The sequence below is a fragment of the Cnephaeus nilssonii genome (genome assembly GCF_951640355.1).
Source record: "Cnephaeus nilssonii genome assembly, chromosome: 2".
Taxonomy (NCBI): domain Eukaryota; kingdom Metazoa; phylum Chordata; class Mammalia; order Chiroptera; family Vespertilionidae; genus Cnephaeus; species Cnephaeus nilssonii.
In genome coordinates, this window is record NC_137073.1 from 87821087 (window position 1) to 87841235 (window position 20149).

A 20149-nucleotide genomic window follows, 5' to 3' on the forward strand; every position below is an offset into this window, starting at 1 on the left:
AACGGGAGACTCCCCCCCACCTAGCACAAGCCATTTCTGAAAGAAACCCTCTCCTGAGCACAGGACTGTGAGCACCATGAGCCCAAATGGCACCCAGTGTTTTAGAGGGGACCAGGAAAGGGAAGTTCTGCTTAGTCAATCAAAGTGTTTAGCAAACATACAGATGAAGAATAAAGAAGAAGGTGTGGAATCCCAATGAGGGAAGGGTTTGCTACTCACATAAGGAGCAGTGAGAGTGGGTAAGAGAGGGAGAGCTGTGTTGAAGGAAAAAAACAGGAAAGAGCAAAATATGAGAAAGAAAAAATGAGTCTTGGTGCCTCTTGGCTTCCCATTTCGAGGTGTAGATATGTTACAGGTGAGAAGACACATGCCCATCACATCATTAATTAGTTTGCCCGCATCCCCTTCCTCATCATCTTTGATTATGAAGTGAGCTCTGCTCATCAGACACATGGTGAAGGAGGGCGAGGAGGATGCCCAGAGCAGCTAAGAACTCAGACCCTTTGAATCACACCCCCATTAGTTCCCACATATGCTCAATCTCACATTTCCCCCTTTAGTTTCTCCCATATAAAAAATAACAGAGGGGAAAATGATCAAAATGTATCTGGGGGGTGGGGGGTGGGAAGGTATGATGTGGATCATTCTATCCTTTCTCCACAATTTCTGAGTCTTCATTACCATAGAGTTTGTGCAAGGAAGAGGAAAACACCCACAACATAGGATGTGATCAGTAGCTACACAGAGAATTTGTTTCTCTGCTCCCGTCTGGATACTTAGAATATAAATGGAATAGGAAAGTCCATTAGAATAATTTACTATTCATCATGAATTATAAATGACACAATGTACTGTTCATACATGTCTAATTTAAACTTAAAATTTAGCTCTGTAAATTGGTTATTGAATGATAATGGTGCTGCCATTTTTCCTGGGGCCAGCATTGAATTCTGCCTGGGTTTTAACCCCTTGTTTTGTCATTCTGAGCTGCATGAGTAGCCCCTCTGTCCCCCTGGCCCTAGCAGCCCAGAGAGCACAGCCGCTCTGAGGCCTGGTGGTGGATGGCCCAGGCGAGATCAGTCCATGTTTCCTCCCTGAATCCAAATTAGTCTCGCAGCTGGAGAGGCATCAGGGGCTGATAATGTCCTAACAACCTCCAGCACTAACAGATATGACCTGGGCGGCAGTGACAGGAATGCGAAATTCAGCGTCCTCTCAGCCGCGTGCTGAGCCAATGCATGCATGCAGCCATGGGAGCTGGAGCCACCTGGAGAAGGAAAATGTCCTAAATTGAAAAGAATAAGGTTAAGTCAGTATGTGGCAGGCTGCACGACACCATCTTTGAGGCACATCAGCCGATTCTCCTCCAGCACTCAAGGAAAAGGGTATGTTTTTAGGGATGCTTAAATGGCAGTGAGCTTTGCCACTGAGGCTGCTCATTGAAGGGGGAATTGTGCGATTTCCTCCGTGCGATTTTCTACCCAGCTGCCTTGTCCGTGCATGCTTCTGATACCAGCATAAAGAGGCCATAGACCATTGAGGCTCTTGCTGAGCTGTCCTCTGTCAACCACTGAAGACCAGCAGTGCCAGGTGGCATTTTCCTGGTATGCTGTTTTTGGAAAAGTTTTTTTTTTTTTTACCCAAAGTTTACACACTCATGGTTTGCTCAGATCTCATCTAGTGAACACTAACTGAGTGTCTACCAAGTTCACTGGGACTAGTGAGTGGCTCACATGCCCTAGTAAGAGAATCACACAGCATGGTGCCGTGTGCGACAGTTGGGCAGAGGGAGCCCCTGCAATCACGTGGTGGTAGGAGTGCAGTTGCCCCAGCCTGGGAAGGTCTCCTTCTGCTCTGGGTTCAGATGAACTTCACCTTCCCATTAGAAAAAGGCTCTGGGTCTCTTCACCTCTGTAAGACAGCAACAGATATGATTCCCTTATACAAATTCAACAGCAGAATGTCCCAGTGGCAGGTGGACCATCCGGTCCCTGAGATGGGAGCCACGATTCTGGCAAAGCTCCTGCATGTCTCTGATGCCTTCATAACCTTGTCTGTACTTCTCGAGCCTGCGACCTGCCCAGTGCAGGTCCCAACCAGAAATTTCTGGAGTCTGATACTCAAAAAAATGTGCAGTGTAGACTATTCCTTATAGGAGGGATCTTCCACTGACTGAGACGTCACATCTAACACTTGACGATGGTGCTGTTGTGAGAAATATAAAATAATCAGGCCTATTTCTGATGGCTGGGAAGGCACATCTATCCCATTTCTAAAGAAATGTAATAATCATGGATTGCAAACCAGAGAAATCCAGGATGTGTTAGTGTCTGTGCTTGGATGCCAACTGCGACCGCACTGAGAAGCAGCAGTCAGTGCCAGGCGGGGTCACTGCTGGCCCTTCGAGCTTGCCGCCAAACAGAGGGGCAGGTGTGTCCTGTGGTTGGACAGACCAAAGAGTCACTTTAAGGCTCCACCTTCCAGTTGTATGGAATCTACCCATCAGATTCACGAACAAAACCCTGGGTGCCATGGAGATGAGGGTTATGGGACCTGAAGAGCGCTCCTACTCAGAACGACAGTGTGTTCCTGGGCTTCAGTGCTGCGTGGTCCCATGACCATGCAGCAATGCAGGAAAAGCCAGGTCCTGCATGCACGTGAGTGAGTGTGTGTATATGTGCAGGCAGACACGGCTGTCCTGCTGGGCCCATGGGAACCACTCTTGGTGGACGGGGAGGGTCTCCTGTTTACATGAGAGCAGGTGGGGAGTGTTCTCTTGCTTTCACCAAAATCAAAAAAGAAAAGGGAACCCTCCCAGTGTGAAGGAGGCTGGGACCAAGCCCTCCTCCCTGACAGCCAGGGCAAGAGCACAAGGAGCTCATGGCAAAGGGCCATGGGGCTTATTGTGGGAGCAGCTGACCCAAGGAAGCCAGCTGGGCCTGCTCCCCGAGGGGCCACGGTTTAAACTGGAGAGAAATAATGTGGATAAAGGGGAAGGGAATCCATGAAGGAAGCATGGCTCTCCCTAAGTCAGCTGCACTCTGAAAAGCCCTCCCATCACGTCTTTTCCTGGCCTTCTGCACCGTCCTCCCACTGCCTACTCAGCCTCACCTCTATGCCGCTGGGCCTCCCCCCACCTAAGATACATTTCAGTGGATTTTAAATGCCAAAAAAATAGATGCTTGAAAATCCTACTCCAGAAACAGAATTGATTGTGCTGAGAAGGGCATTTGAAAGAGAGAAGAGTAGCTCAAAAATAAAGTCTTTTAGAGGTAAAAAAAAAAAAAGGTACAAAAATAAGTAGAGAATTAACAGGATTGGAATCTGGTATGTTTCACATGTAGAGGACAAACATGGAGACCCTGACCTCACCGGATGTCACAGTGTACCTGCACTGTGCATTTCTGCTGGGCAAGAAGGGGATTGCAGGGAGGGTGCTGAGAGGTCCCCTGTTCCCCAGAGTAGGCAGCCAGCCAGCTCAGACCTCAGTGGACACAGCTCTGTCTTTCCAGGAGACTTAGGACTCTGTCACCCACTGACCATGACTGCCTCCTCTTCTTCTACTCCCTCTCGTCTGCCATTCCTCACAGGGTTGATCCTCTGCTCTCATCAGAGTTTTGTCCTTGACACACCAGGAAATGCCTGTTCTATTTTTAATAACTAGTGGCCCGATGCATGAAATTCATGCATGGGGGGTGTTGGGGGGTGTCCCTTAGCCCAGCCTGCACCTCTCCAATCGGACATCCTTCTCGCAATCTGGGACCGCTGGCTCCTAACTGCTCACCTGCCTGCCTGCCTGATCGCCCCCAACGACCCTCCCCTGCCAGCTTTATCTCGCCCCCAACTGCTCTCCCCTGCCAGCCTTATCACCCCTAACTGCCTCTGCCTGCCTGATCACCCCTAACTGCCCTCCTCTGCTGGCCTGATCTCGCCCCAACTGCCTTCTCTGCCTTGGCCCCCACCACCATGGCTTTGTCTGGAAGGAAGTCGGATGTCTGGAAGATGGCCAGTCGACTGGTCTAATTAGCATATTACCCTTTTATTAGTATAGATAGAGTATATAGGATAGGATTGCTTAAATGGGGGGGGGGGAGCCTTTTTCAGCAGGAGGAGATGCTCTTGGCAGACAAAAATACATAATCCCTATATCTGGACTGATAGCCAGTCATATGCACTATACTGCCAAACCAGTCATTAAAAAATTGAACCACTTTCTTACACCTTACACCAAACAGCTGGTGCCCTTAAAACCCCTCCTCAGCCCCCACCTTAGGTTCTGCCTTCACAGTTCACCCAGATTAGGTTCTGATTGGTCAGTTTCTATGCCAGTCAGCATCAAAAGCTCCGCCTCCTAGGCAGACATTGACTCCTCACACTTCACCCAGATTTGGTTCTAATTGGTCAGTTTCTATGCCAGTCAGCATCTCCGGGCCTATCTCCAGGCCTGATTAGAAAGGCGGGGCTGATCAGCAGCCCCCGTGGAGGCCTGGAGAGAAAGAGAGGCATGGCTGCTGGCCAGGCCCAGAGAGAAAGAGAGAGGCAAGGGCTGATCAACAGCTGCCACGGAGGGTACGGATCAGACCCTGCTTCTCTGTCCAGGCCTCTCTCGGGGCCTGATCTGCAGCCCCCTTGGCAGTCAGTGTTGGGTTGCCATGCCCGCAGCGGCGGCAGTCAATGCTGGGTTTCCACAGCAACCCAACACTGACTGCAGGACTGACTTCGTCGGTTGAAACTTCGGTCATTACAGACCCTGGGTTTTTATATATTAGGATGTGCACAGTGTGTTTTTATTGAATACTTAATCCATTTGTCACTTATTACTGTTCATTCCCACTCCAGCCCTGCAAGGTGCTTGTCATCATGCTCACCCAAAACCATCCAGAAAATGATGCTCAGAGATACAATCAACATCCTTAGTGGGGACAGAGCCGGGGCGGAGCCCATGATGCAGAGCCTCCATCTTCACTTTGGCTCAGGCTGTGCCCATCTCCTCTCCTGTTCACACTTCACAACCCAATCCACGCTCTCCCTCCTTTAGAACTCATTCCCACATGTCCAGCCCACCCCATACCCTCTTTTCTCTTAACTTCTTAAGGCTTGAGAGTTAACATCACGTTTTATATGTAATCCTGTCCAATCATGTATTCTGCTCTAATTAGTTCATGGTGACTTATGGCTGTTTGCCCAACTTTGAAGGCTACGTTTGTATTTATAGAGCCTGGTGTGATACGGCACTGATAATATTGACCCAGTGCAGGATCCCAGGGACACCAGTAGGTTTCTTTCACCCCATTTACTCACATCACAAAGATACTCCACCTCAGTCCATGTAGTGGGCCTTCACTTATCTATGTATATTACCTCAGGCCTTCTCCTCCAGACAGCTTACCTTCAAGATGTCCACAAAAAAAAAAAAAAAAGTAGAAAAAATATATTACTATCATATTGAAATCTGTCCCCTGCCTAGGAAATACAATCTCTGCTTTGCTTTGCAGATAAAAAAGATGGGTTCGTCTCTCTGCTCTTCCATACCCACCTGGTAGCTCAGCCCTGCTTGCTGGGCAGACCGTGGACACTGAGGGTGAGGGCCAAGGCAGAGGAACTAGACAAACCTGTGCATAGAGGCCCAGAGGAGCCTGGGTGTGACCGTGGGCTGTCTGTGGATGACCCCTGAGGGTGAAGGAAGCTTCCCCACCACCCAGAGAGCTCCTGGAGCTCCAGAACATGAGAGCTGTGCACTCTTATACTACAAAACCAATGTCCCTCCAAGTGGAATTTTCTCAACATGCACAGGGGTTATGGATATACAGATTTTTTAAAGTATGGTATTGAATATGCACCACTATGCTTTAACCTAAAGTTGCCCCAAAGTGAGAGAGATTTGTCCTCGTTTTGAATGATGTGTTAGGTGAATGGTAAAGGTGGGAAGGTAGAAATGCCAGCATCCCTAGGCCTCTGCCTGCTTCACTGCAGCTGTGTGTGAGCTCCAAGGAAGGTCATGGGCTTGGTCCGGCTATTGCCCCATCCCCAGGAGAAAGTCAGATTCAGATTTCACAGGGAGTTTTCGTAGCTGTCTTAAAATTCCTCCAGTTTTGGGTTTTATCTTTATTTTCTACTCACTTCAGTAGGGAACAATGAGACACCATCAGATATTTGGGGAAAAGCCAGCCCAAGTTTATAAAAATGTGAGCATCTAATTTGAAACACATCAGCTCCCACTGTAGGAAGGAGTTGGGAATGTGGCTCTGGGATTGCTTACTGTGAGACCTCAGTCAAGTTCCCATACTTGATAACCTCAGCGTTCTCAACTATAAATGGTGATGACCACAGTACCTACCACAGAGTATTCTTATGATAATTTAACCACATGTATGCACATGGAAAATTCTTAGTACTTTGCACAACCCATTTAGATTATCAACACCCAATATTTTTAGTAACAGATTACCAGTATTTGAGTATTTCAAATAGAAGTTCTACATACATTGGATAATTCACATCATTGCATTTACAAGCAAAAAGGTGTGTATCAAATCAATGTTGACAATTTTGGAAAATAGTTTCTAACCAAACTTTATATTTCTATAAAACTTTATGTATAATTTATGTATTCTTTTATGGAAGCCTTGTAATCTTCCCTGTGAGCTACATATTTTATCCAATCTCTCTGGATGAGAAAACTGGGATGGAGAGAGGTGATGGATGGAGGAGAAATAAAGGTGTGAATACCAGAGTTTGGGTAGGAACTCTGGCTCCAGGATCCTTTATACTTGCCTTAGTCAGGGATCTCCAGGGAAATGGAACTAATATGAGATATGTATACTGGCACTTACTAGTACATATTAATTTACCAGCTTATCCAGCATTCTTAAGATTTACCAATTATTGGGGGTTTATTATAAAGAATTGGCTCACATGATTATAAAAGCTGAGGTGTCCCAAGACCTGCCACTCGCAAGCTGAAGAGAGAGGAGAGCCAATGGTGGAGCTCAGAGAACTGGAGGCGGCTGATGAAAGTGTACATCCGAGGGCTGAAAACCAAGATGTCCCAGCTCAACAGTCAGGTGGAGAGAGCAGCCTCACCCTTCCTCTGCCTTTCTGTCCCCCGCAGGCCCTCTGTGGGTTGGAGGAGGCCCTCCCACATTTGAGAGGCCATCTGCTTTCCTCTGTCTATGGATTCAAACGTTAATCTCATCTGGAAACATCCAGAGGTAATGTTTCACCGAGTATCCAGGCACCCTGTGATCCAGTCCAGTTGACACTTAACATTAACCGTCCAGCAGCTGTACCAGGAACACCTGTCCCTCAGCCAGGGAGACATTCCTGGCAGCAGTTTTAGGCTGAAGCATCTTAGGTGGTTCAAAAGCAATCGTCAGCATGGCCAAGGCAGGGCGTCATGAATTCCACATTAGTGGGTACCACACACCGTTAGAATGAAAGGAAAATTAACATGGGCCCAGGAAATTCAGGGCTCAGTGTCCTCAGCCTCCTTTCTCTTCCCGGTACACTCCTAGCAGAAGCCCAGAGTGAGCCGGCTCAGGTGCATGGCCTGCGAGCCTGTGGAATTGATGGGCATGGTCTCTCATTACCCGGAGTCCCCCTCATGCCTTCACCTTGATCTTATTAAGCAAAACATAAGGAACCAATCCCACAGCCGACAAGTGATTGCATGGCCATAAGTGCTTACTCATGTGAGGTAGATTAACTCTCTCAAAGCTTTACTTGTTAATTTGCCCCATTGTAAAATGTCATTGACTACACGGGGTTGTTTAACGTCTTAAATTTCCAGTCTAACTATTAGCAGCGCTGCAAACACTGCCTTCCCTTGACCTGGGAGAAAAGAAACTCTCCATAGGATCATGCCAACTTGGCAGCCTCTGGTGTCATCTGATAAAATGTGTACACCTGACTGTGGAAGACAGTATGGAGTTTCCTCAAAAAGTTAAAAAAATGGAACTCCCATTTGACCCAGTAATCCCACTTCTAGGACTATATCCCAAGAAACCAGAAACACCAATCAGAAAGGATACTGTATATGCACCCCTATGTTCATAGCAGCACAATTTACAATAGCTAAGATTTAGAAACAGACTAAGTGCCCATCAGCAGATGAGTGGGTTAGAAAACTGTGGTACATCTATACAATGGAATACTATGCCGCTATAAAAAAGAAGAAACTTTTACCATTTGCAACAGCATGGATGGAACTGGAGAGCATTATGCTAAGTGAAATAAGCCAGTTGGAGAAAGATAAATATCACATGATCTCACTCATATGTGGGATATAATGATCAACATAATTTGATGAACAAGAATAGATCCAGAGACAAATGGTAGGCGGGGGGTTAGAGAGCAACCAAAGGACTTGTATGCATGCATGTTAGCATAACCAATGGACACAGACACTGGGGCAGTAAGGGCAAGCCCAGGGTAGGAATGGCTGGGAGGGGGGGGGGGGCAATTGGGGAAAAAGAAGACATATGTAAAACTTTAGACAATAAAAGTAAATAAATAAATAAAAATGAAGTATATAAGATGCAACCATATTAATGCAGATGTATTAATATGTGTATTTTATATATTCAAGACTGTATTTCATATAGCATTTGATTTAAAAAATAAAATAAATTAAAAATTAAAAAAACATGTGTACACCCGGTTGCTATGAGGGTTCCATTTTCTGTGACAGGTAAGGAGACTCTGTGTCATTATTATGAATCCTAGTTGCTATTTCCAAATCTTTGACCCAAGTAAATTCAGGCACCATCTAGACTTACTGAGTTTTCCCATAATAAGATCGCCTGATAATATTGTGTCCATCTCTTCATTGTTGCTATTTTTTGATATGTCTGGGGCTTATGAGATTGAAATGAAAATTTTGGAAGCTAAATTTTTCTTTTCTTTTCTTTTTTTTATCCAAAGATTGCATATCTTTTAGTGGTGGAATATGATGCATGAGAGGAGTTCAGTTTGGGGCTCTTTCCTTGTAGTACAAATTCAGAACGTTATCTGCACTGAACTCACTTATTTTATTTAGATGACTCCTCACACAGCCCTGTGGCTTGGATTTCATGGAGTTAGAGTTATAAACTGTTGAGTGTTGTGGTGGGCGTGTGGGATGCGGGTATGCACAGAAGTTTTGTTAAGCATGCTTCTTCTCCTTCCTCTTCATTTCTGTAAAGAATGTTAATGTTTCCTTTTCTAAAACTCTTTCCACATTCTGTAGCTGTGATCATTTGTCCAAAACCCCAGAGTCCTTCTCTGTGTAGAAGCAGAAGAATCAGCCCCATAGCTCCCCCATAACCCCTCCTGGAATCCTGGCTCACCCACCTCACATAGTATCCTTAATTCACACTTTAAAAATGCAGCCGGGTTATCCACCCAGACACAAACCGAAGGTGCTGCATTCTGGCCTAATGCTCACAGTGCCCCTGCAATTTGCCAAAAGGATGACCCCACCCAGATGCCAGCTCTCACTTCTGCACAGGGCCCCACATTGCCACCCGGCTGCTGGTCACGACCTGAGTATCTGGAAAGTTCCTTGTTGGTTCTCAAGACCAGTTCTTTGTTCCCACATGAGTCTATATGCAAAATGAACCTCCCACACAAAAGGGTACACACACATCCTTCCATGAGGTTGAGCAGTGTGTGTACAACCTCTTCCAGGCACCATACTAGTGTAAGTAGCACAGAGCTTCCCTGTCAGCATCAGTCAGGCAACACTGGGTGGCACATGTAAGCAGACAAATAGGAGGTGCAGGGCCCTTACTACCTAGGATGGTACATCCAAATTCTAGAAAATGGTAGGTGATACAGAAATGTAAAATATGTGAAGAGATGGGCCAGTGTTCAGCCCCTTAGAATCCAATGTAACCATGAATTCATGACACTGGGGCATTAATTGTGGGGGCTCTCATAGTTATCCTGTCTTTCTAAATATTGCATATATAATGCACAGTTATATAAGGCTGTTTTTGAATAACACTTTCATAATGGTTATATTAAACAGCAAACAGTATTTGACCAGTAATTTGTAATGAAGAACATAAGTCTATAAGTATAATTGATTTTGTTTCATTTTGAACATATGGTGTTGATTTAAACATGTAGTACACAATAAAAATTATGTTATTAGAAGCACATAGCCTTTTAAGATATACTTTACATGATGATGAAATATTTGCTATATAATAGGGGAAAATGGGAAATCCAGTTTCCCATAAATGGAAACCTCACCCATGAACCTGGCTCACCATCCAAAAGACAAGTCAAAAAGCTTGTACTAGTACATGCTCAGCACTTCAGAGGAGGAGTCCCATTTCACGGACCCTGTCTGTTTAAAACCCCATAGCCAAGCTAGGTAAAGGAAATCACATTTCCATTGTTATTGAACAATTAGTTCACATGCCTACTTATAGTCTGCTTGGTTCAAGAAAAGACCCCTAATGACTTAAGAAGATAATTTATACCCCCTCCGCAGTTTATCGCTATCTAGAGCAAGGTGTAGCAGCGGTTCTGCAATTGAAGAAGCCTGCCCCAAGGGAGGGGCTTTCAACTTATCTGAGGCTAATTCCTCATATTGAGTGTGGACGGACTAGAGTATTTTTCTCAAAACATCCCAAATCACCCAGGTCCTGTACTGCATTCTCTCTCTACAAATGCAGGCCAGTGAGTTTTCATCAGGGCTAGAACCCATGGTGGAGCACTGAGGGACAGGCCCACCTTGTTTGGGCCAGGTGGCTGGAATGAGGGGAAGTGAAACCACTCGGATGGCTGTCAGCTACACCACCATTGTTACTCCAACTAACCCTCCAGGTCTCCACCTCCTCTCCATCCAACTGTCAGCATTTGACTTCATATTCAGGCATCAAAATTTCTGAACTTCTACAGCTAAGTGATCACCTCCTGCTATTGCATCAAGAATGTTCGTTCTGTAGAAAGAGTCAGTATCGTGCTGTGGCTCTGGCAGCTGTGTAGTGATACCAGGTTCAAGATGTGAAGACCAGTGCCAAGTTAGAGCACGCAAGCAAGGGCCTAAAAGGTGTGTGTATGCTTTTCCATATTCAAATCCATGTTACAAGTGTGCTGAGTTCAAGAGACACAATAAGAACATAAGTAAAGTCATCATGCAAAGGATAGCTAGGATACATAAAGGGAAACTTAAATGGGGATCACAATTACATGACCATATACGTATTCAATTATTCAATAATCATCCAATTATCTGAGTATGTCAGGGGCCAAGTGAGAGTCTTAGTGTTCTTAGTATATTTCACATACGGTACCCATGTTAGGGTCCTCTGCTGATAATAGCACAATTGGAAATGGTTTTGATGTTAGATGCTCTTTTGCTGGAGGCCACAAGGCAGAGAACAGAGAGACAACAGAATGTGACATTCCGTGCATCATTGTATGAGCCATTTGTTACCAGGGTCCTAGATGATTACATGTCCCGGTGACTCTTGGAATCTCACCCAGCCACAGCAGGATACGGTAATAGTGACACGTGACTGTGAATGACTCAGAGAAGAAATTCTTAATTATGCTGTTTACTATTTTTAAGAAAACAATAACGTATTTAATAAATGTGGGGAGAATTTTTCATTCAACGGGGTCATTTTTGTGCATGCTTTGACACTTAGGTAAAGGTATGATTTATCCAGAAAATGCATTACCTGTGGACTCCTCCTCTCCTGACTGAAAGCTCGCCAGGCAAGACTCTTCTCAGAACGAGAGCTACAGGTTTATAGAATGGCTTATCAAGTTGAGTTGGTAGCAATAGACTAGATGAGCCCCCAGGGTGACTCAGAAAACAAACCTGTGCAGGCAAGAGGAGGACATCGATAATCTGCTCCCCGCTGTCCCTCCTTCTCTCTCTGGTGACTGGACCAGACTCCTTTCCCGTAGGCAAAGCAGGCCCCCACCATCTCCCTCCCCTTCAGCACATTCTAGGCAGGCAAAGCGCTGGATTTCAAAGCCCTGATAGTTGCATAAAAGAGGAACAAATTGATTGATGATATTGGAAATGTAGGAAGATCATTAACGACCCCCACTATGTCAGTGTAACTGTGTTGTTCACAGCATTGAGAGTTTTAATTAGTGTTCCAGCTTTCAATACTATCTAAGACAAAAACTATAACAACAAAAGTGAGGTAGACGTAGGGGGGAAACAGGAAAACACAGTCCTCTGAAATGACAAAGCAGACATGCAGAGCTGTGAGGGAAGTCCACGAAGACCCACAGGGGCGGCAGACACTAGGATCAAGGAGCCATCAGTCAGTTCAATGGCACCTGGAAAGTCACTGTTAACTGCAACTTTTTTTTTCCCCCTCAGGGATCTATTACATATTTTGTATAAAAAAATAATTACATTAAGAAACAGTTCAATTGTACTACCTACATTTAACCCCCACCCCCCCTGAACACTCCTTACTTCCCTTTGTAATCAATTAATACCTGCTACCTCCCATTTTTAAGTAATGGAACGCTCACTCATATCCCATTTGGGAAGGCAATTATGAACATTAGGTTGGGCTACATGAAACAGCCTATATTTGGCCCTAAAACAGGCAGTTTTCTATGGCTCAAATTAATATTTGTATTAATCTGCTTTCTTCCGTAATGAAATAAACATCCTTTCAAAGACTGTGCATCCCTTAGGCATGATCTTCTTTTGCAAAAATTAGCCTCTTCCAAGCCACTTATGAGGTTGTGACAAAATTATTTTCCATAGAGTTTGCAAAGGCAATGGAAGTGCAGAGGTTAGAAGTCAGTGGGTGTCAGGAGATGTAGGGAGTAGAAAAATGAAGTCTCAAGTAAACTGGGTGAGAAGTACATTCCTTTTGATTGTTGTCTCTTGCTTTTTAATGTTCTCAGAAAACGACTCTATCTTTCAGAGTCTCTCAAGGATTTTTAGATAAAAAGAGAGGTTTTATCTTTGCATGTCTATAAGCAGGGAAAAACTCCAGAGACCAAAACCTACAGGCAATTCAAATAAACTAAATCCGATCAAGGTAATATCAATGCCAGAATTAGAAGAAAACCCAGAGAGAATATCAATAACAACATTAAAACAGCAGGTTTCAACTGGAATCAATAGGCAGAATAAACAGAAAAAATTAAGTCACAAAGTGTTAGTAGATAAAAGCTCCCCACTCATTAAAATTCTGTTTGTCTTTGTGTCTGTTCATCAATGTACCTATATATCTATGCAAGTGTATCAAAGTTCGTAATGTAAAAGAATGATGAAATAATCTAATTAATTTCCGGTGTCATTCCACATATTTCTTTCAAGTCAGAACTGCAATATTAATAATGGTTTGCAGTTTAATAAAATATCTTTATGTCCTATTAACTCATATATCAGCTTGTTATAAAAGCACTTTCTATCAAATAGCTAAACTTCAAAAGAGTTTTGCTTTGATCAGAAAAAAAAGCAGGTTCATTCCATTTGTACTGAATAACCTCACTCGGTTTTATAGAAAGACAGTTGTCTGCAGCTGCCGTTCACTTACAAAAATATTCCAATGGGCAAGAAATAAAAAAGACAGAGGATATGCAGGCAGCCAGTGAACTAGGAAAAGCTTGCTTTTTACTTCAGTAGGCAAAGGAGATCAGCTCCCAGGGCAACTTGGCTCAGCGCAGAATCCCAGAGGAGGTGGCAGCCTGAACCCACCAAAGCACAGACAGGTGGGATTTCAGGAGAGCCAGCAAGACAGAAATTCCAGTTACTTTTTTCTTCTTTTTTCTTTTCCTTCTCCTTCCCCTTCCCTTCTTCCTTCTCCTTCCCTTTTTCCTTCTCCTTCTCCTTCTCTTTTTCCTCCTTTTTCTTCTTTTCTGTTCTTCCTCCTCCTCCTCTGCCTTTTCCTCCTTCTTCTAAGCCTCAGGTCCAGCACACTGACTAAAGGCCACACTTTGTCATTTTCTTGGGTCTGCAAAAGCCTTTTAAATCATTTTACTTTGTGGCTGTGATACCAAAACTGTTCTCTGGTGGCTTCTCTGGAGAGTGAGATATTCCACCATCTCGTGTCCAAGAGGTCCAGTCAGTCCTCTTGTCCCTACCTACCACCCCTGTCCCTGGCTAGTGTCCAGTGCCAAGTTCACTTTTGCTACACGCAGGTTATTCAATAAGGGAGCAACCACTGACCCCAGAAGGTCAATACTAAAGGCCTGGGGGTTTCCTCAGGATTTTCTTCATAGAGTAGCAGCTGAAATAGAAGTTAACAACTAACCAGTACACTTAATTAATGTTTTATTTCTTTGGTGTCTTTTTCCAAAAGAGACTTCAATTGTAGCTGTTTTTCTGGGGACAAGCCCGAATGGTCAGGGGCACAGGAATAAAAAATATCCAGAGGTTCCACCCAGAAGCCTGCAGGCACAGGAGAGAGCCCAGCACCGTGGTTAGACTGCCTCTGCTCCTCCTCACCCTGCTGTCTGCCTGCCCAGCAGCTACGGCCAGGAATCCTCAGGTCTGCGTTCACAGGGACACTGCCAGGAGAGACTGAGGGCCCTGGCTTTGCCACAGCATCTCCTTAAGGAATTCTCTTTCTTATAGATGTCAGTGAGGAAGGAGGAGAGGTAGGCCGGCAAGCAGGCTGTGGTGTGTTTGAGACAGATGATCTGGTTTGGAGCTCCTTGGGAAGCAAGCAGCACACCCAGTACATGTCCCAGTGCTTCCTTCCTGCTATTCTCAGTTCAGTCCCAGGCACCCAGGATGTGCCAAACAAATGCTTGTTGAAAGATCGTGCATAAACAAAGGGATGTGTTGGATTATTTCCAAATAACTTTTACTGAACCCCTAAGAGTCATCTCCAAAATTGAGGATATGAGCAAGATGACCAACAGAGGTACAGGATAAGAGAAATAAGAGCAAAAACAAATTGAGCTTCCTTAATATTATTATATTGACAGCAGTGTCAATATACATATTATATTGACAATAATAGATATATTATGTAAAGGGTGTCCATATATATATATATATATATATATATATATATATATATATATACACACACACACATGTATATATATATACAAAGTATATATATATATATATATATATATATATATATATATACACTTTGACTAATTAGTAATTCCAATGGGGTTAAATCTGAAAAGAAAGAAACATCAATTGAGCTATTAGAAAAAATGTTTATACAATTTTTGCGACACCCTGTATATTGGCTCAATTTTTTTTTCACTCATGGGGTGAATAATTAAGAAATTTGGAGACACCATTAATCTAACACAGCTGTTTTCAATCCAAGGTCACTTGAGCCCCCAGGCCAAATGTCTGGGGATATTTTGGTTGTCACAACTGAAGGGTTGCTACTGACATCTACTGAGTTGAATCCAGGCTGCATAGAACAGGCCCCACACACAAAGAATTACAAAGTCTAGAACATTGATAGTTCTGAAGCTGAGAAACCCTTGTCTACCAACTAAAATCCAAAAGCTCCTGACCTGGAAGGGCAGGGCCTCCAGGAGGTTCCAGAGAAGGTGCTCTGTCGTACCAACACCATCCACTCCCTGAGCCTTTGTGTCTTACCCAGGCTCGGGTTAATTTCCTGCCCCATGAAACCTTGCCCGGAGGTCTGTTCTCATCTACACATGCTCCACCAAGTCTAACCCAAGTCTTCCAATGTGGTTGGTCACTTCAAGAAGCTCCTGGCTCCATCACTTGCCCAGGTGCATCACCTCCTCAGCGGGGCTGCTCCATGGGTTGAGTTTACAATGTGCATGTTGGAATTCTCAACACCAGAGAAGGTTGTGCATGAGGAGGGTGGTCGCTAATTAACCCTGAAACCAAAATGTGTCAACGTTTCTAGAAGCTGAATGGACCTTAGATCATCTACCCCAACCTTTCACTTTACAAATGAAAAGGCTGAGCCCCAGAGAGATGAACTCGAGTTTCTAAATCACAGATATGGTGACCACTACACGAAGGAGAAGAATCAATACTCCAATCCTCACTCTGTTCCCCCCTCAGGGCTTCTGTGCTATTTTTAGCAGGAACGGATATAACACCCCTCTTGCATCAGGACTAGAATTGTATGTATTCTACAGAAAATCTGTATTTTATTTGATAATATTTGCCTCATGTCTGATGCAATATGAATGCCTTAGAGAGACTTTTATTTATTTCCATGATCAGTAAGACAAAATTCTGACCAATTTCTCCAAATGTAGCCAAAAACACTTCATAAAACTGGTGGGAGGCTGGGCATTGGATAAACCCTCATATCATCTCATTAGACTAGTCCAACTTTTCCATGAAAATTGGTTCATGTCTTTCGTTTCAGTTCTTCTCACCAGTGTTTTTCAGTTGTGAGGCGGGTACTCCAGAGCTTGAAACCAGTGACAGCCCCTCCCCCGTGGGTCTGCATTATCTCCAGCCTGATCAAAGTTTTATAACACGGAGTGGCTGAGCTCAGTTCCAAAGAAAACTGAACTGTGCTGGCTCTAGCCCTTCTGAGTCAAATTCGGCATGTGATAGAAATTAACGAAAGGAAGTTCCGTCAAAAAGAAAACAGTGGCAAAGTTTTTCAAAACACAGGTTTCCCAATGCCACAAAGATTATGTGAAATTGAGCCCTTGTATTGAAGCTTATCTTCCGTGTGACTGTGTGATGACAGGGCTTGGCTCCTGACTGGAGCTTGGCACCTACAGCCCATCCTGCTAGTCAGGAGGGCACGGCCACTTGGTGAAGAACCATGCACGCTTCCACGAACATCGTGATGTCTGTGTCATCTGGCCATCGCCTTTCCCAGTGGCTTCTCAGAAGGTTCAAGGACATTCCTGAGCTGAGAAGGAATCCGGATGAGAAGACGTGAAGCACAGCCCTCTCTTGTTATAATGGGGTCCTGGGAAAACAGACACGTTAGGCTTGGGCACCCAAAGTTCCCATTCGCACAGGTCCAGTAAGGAAGTGATGGGCAGACCAGCTCTGAACTGGGAGAGACAGGGAAGAAGATCTCTGAATTGGATCTTTCTATAAAAATACTTATTTACATATTGAGTGCATTTTGTAACAGGCCTTGCCCACAGTACTAAGGTAGAGAATATAATGAGGTTTTTAAAATATGCAATAAACATTTGTATATATCCCTTCTGATCCATATGCAGAGATCTCACTATGTCTGAGCTTACTGTTAAAACATCCCTCCCAACTCACAAGGCGTCTCCACATGGGGCTTGAGCAGGGTCAAGGTTCCAGAGAGGGGTGTGTGCCCGGTGAGAAGCCCACACTGGAGGCAGGGCCCACCTAACCCAGCGCTTACTCCTCAGGCTTCTTTCTGCCTGTCTGCTTCTCAGTGTGGGCTCCAGAGAGAAGCATTCTCTAACTAGCAAGGGTTCTGCGGGCTGACTGGTATACTGGGCCTCTGCTCACACATTCAACTTGCCTCATTGAGTTCCTATCACAGGCCCATTACCTTCATAATTTCACCACTTTCTACTAAATACATGTCGCTAATTCACTAGACGGCATGAGGAGTTCAGAAAAGGAGGCTGGAGCTGCCCATCCCAGTGGCTGACCACAGGGACACCAGACCGTCTCCAGCATGAGAAGACAGATTGACAGCAAGGTGAACACAGACCCGGGCTCTGGTCCTGAGGTCCAGAGGAAACAGTCAGCAGCACAGGAGCCCTGCTCCAGGGAGTTCCAGGATAAGCTGGGAAGGAGGCTTCCTTGGAGGAGCAGCCTGACTGTGCACAACTGAGAGCTCACACACTGTTCTCCCGAGTCACCATGGCTGCTGGCACCTCCGTTTTTACTGCCCCAGCCCCGCAAGAGCTCAACTATACTGCGGTGCTGGTGATGGTTGAGTCAGCGCCCTCACTGAGGTGTCCCTATTCTCTTCCACTTCCATTGCTCACATCTTCACCAAGAACTTGCCATGAGAGGTCAACATGCTCATGTTGATTAAGGAAAATTCAAGCAAATGTATTTAGTTGTTGGTTCTGGTTGAAAGATCAATGGAAAACACTACCTGGGGTACAAAGAACATGCTACAATTTATACTTTCCCGGGGCTGGGTTTGACTATTGAGCAAAAAAAATGCATTGTTGATATAGCAGGAAAAAGGTAAAATAATAAAATTAGGGATTTGATCATTAGTGATTTGAAAGTATTCTTCAAACAAAATGTTATCTAAGGCAAGGAGGTCCCCAAGTCAGAATAAATTACTTTCTTCCCTCCTGGCTTCATCCTTCCCTTGCAAAACCCTAATACCTGCTCTGTTCATACTGGGAGTTTTAAAAAAGGTAAATATGGAGGATAAGTAACATCTGGGCAGGAGAGGGATGTGTCCAGGGTGCAGGTGGAGTGGAGGTCTGCCCAGGCCTCCTCAGCAAACCAGCTGTTTGTGAGGTGACAGTACCTTCTTCTGCTTCTTTAAGCAAAGGTGAGACCTAAATAAGAGATAAAATGAATATATTTTAAAACTTTAATCTCTTATTATATTTGACTATGTGTAGCATTGTGATGTTCAAAGAAAAACCCCCAACTCACTGAGTCCATTCCATCTTTCTCCTTGGCTTCCAGGTCTTTCCATTTCAGAATCCCTCCAGGAATGGTTGCCCCACCAGCGTGGCCCATGTTTCTCATGTAAACCCCTCTCCTGACCCTACCCCAGTGAGCTCAGACCCAGTGATGACTCAGAGCTGCCCAGTGACCCAGACAGAGTGTATTACTAAGATCCCTATAATGTAGGATCAACTTAATGGAACCCTGACATCCATGTTAATGGAACCCCAACCTCTCTTTTCCCCAGTGAGTAAAGTGAGGCTCAGACATTTCAAGTGGCCTTCCCAACTTCGTAGAAAAAAAATGGAGGCTGATCCTGGGGCTCAGCACCCAGAGGGCTTTGCTTATCTGTGGCTCTGTGGGTTTTCTCCCCTGTACATATGAAGCTTGTCCTGGGGGAGGGCAGCCGATGCCCCTCGATCTCACTAATGTATCAAAGTGCTTGGCTATTAATGTTGGGGCAGAACTCCCAATAAAATCTCACATTTAACTTGACACAGACATCAGATGCAGAAGAAACTCATCCATGCTTCAAGGGGCATTTGAGGAATGGAGGGAGTATTTCATAGGAATCTGGCTAATTACATCATCTTTCTTATCATATACCACTATTAAGAGATTAGGAGGTTTAAGGGACAAGACGATTCCCCTTCAGCCCACCACATATATTTTGGCCTATGTGTGTAAATCCCTCACAGTCTCTATGAATGCCCTTAGCTACATAATAAACCATGAAGGTACCACTCTGACGCACAGCCTCCCTGTGTCCTGCATCCTTCTCACAGCCACAGTGGAGGGCGCCCAGCCTCTGACTTGGCTCAAAGCTTGCACTGGTGCTGGCTCTCAAGGCTAAGTTTCTTCATCCCAGTGTTTTACCAGGAGGCCCTCTGACTTTAAGCACCTGTGCTTTTTATTCTGGGTACCATCCCTTTACTATAGGTGCCATGCAGCCACTTTAGCAATGCAATAAATGCAGTATTGTCTCCAAGGACGGATCCTGAAGAGCCTAAAAGGAGCTTTACCCAGTACCCACCTCACTAGGAGTGTGACAAGTCAACCAGACCACAACACCAGCCATGGAACGCAGACTGCAGGAAGGCACAGGGGCTGGGGGCTGGGCCTGACCCATCTCCTTATCATCGTACACACACCTGATGACACACTGCAGACAGCCCCTCTGATACTAGGAGCCCCCTGTGAGCTCCACTCAGAAATCAGACTGAGTGGCTCACGGCCATGAGCAAGCAAGTCATGCTCCAGCTTCCTGGACCCACTAGACCCACCAACAAGACCACAGAGGTGTCCCAAACCTGGCCAGGCTTCAAGAGAAAACTGATTTCTTTGGAGGGAGGAGATCCAGTCCAAGGCTGAGGACACAAACAGGCAGGAGCAAAGACTTCCAGCTGCTCCCTGGGCATCTGACCTACAGTGTGGGCATAAAGGGGTATCAGCAGGGAGATGGCCAGTCACCAAAGCCTAAGGTGCTATTAGGGTGCCTGGGGAAATCCTGCTGTCCAGGCACCTGTTGGGTCCATTGCTCTGCCCATCCCCGAAGTCAGCCTGTTAGCTGTCGGTCTTCGATGTTCCCTGGAGCAAAGATGAGAAGGGAGGCAGAGG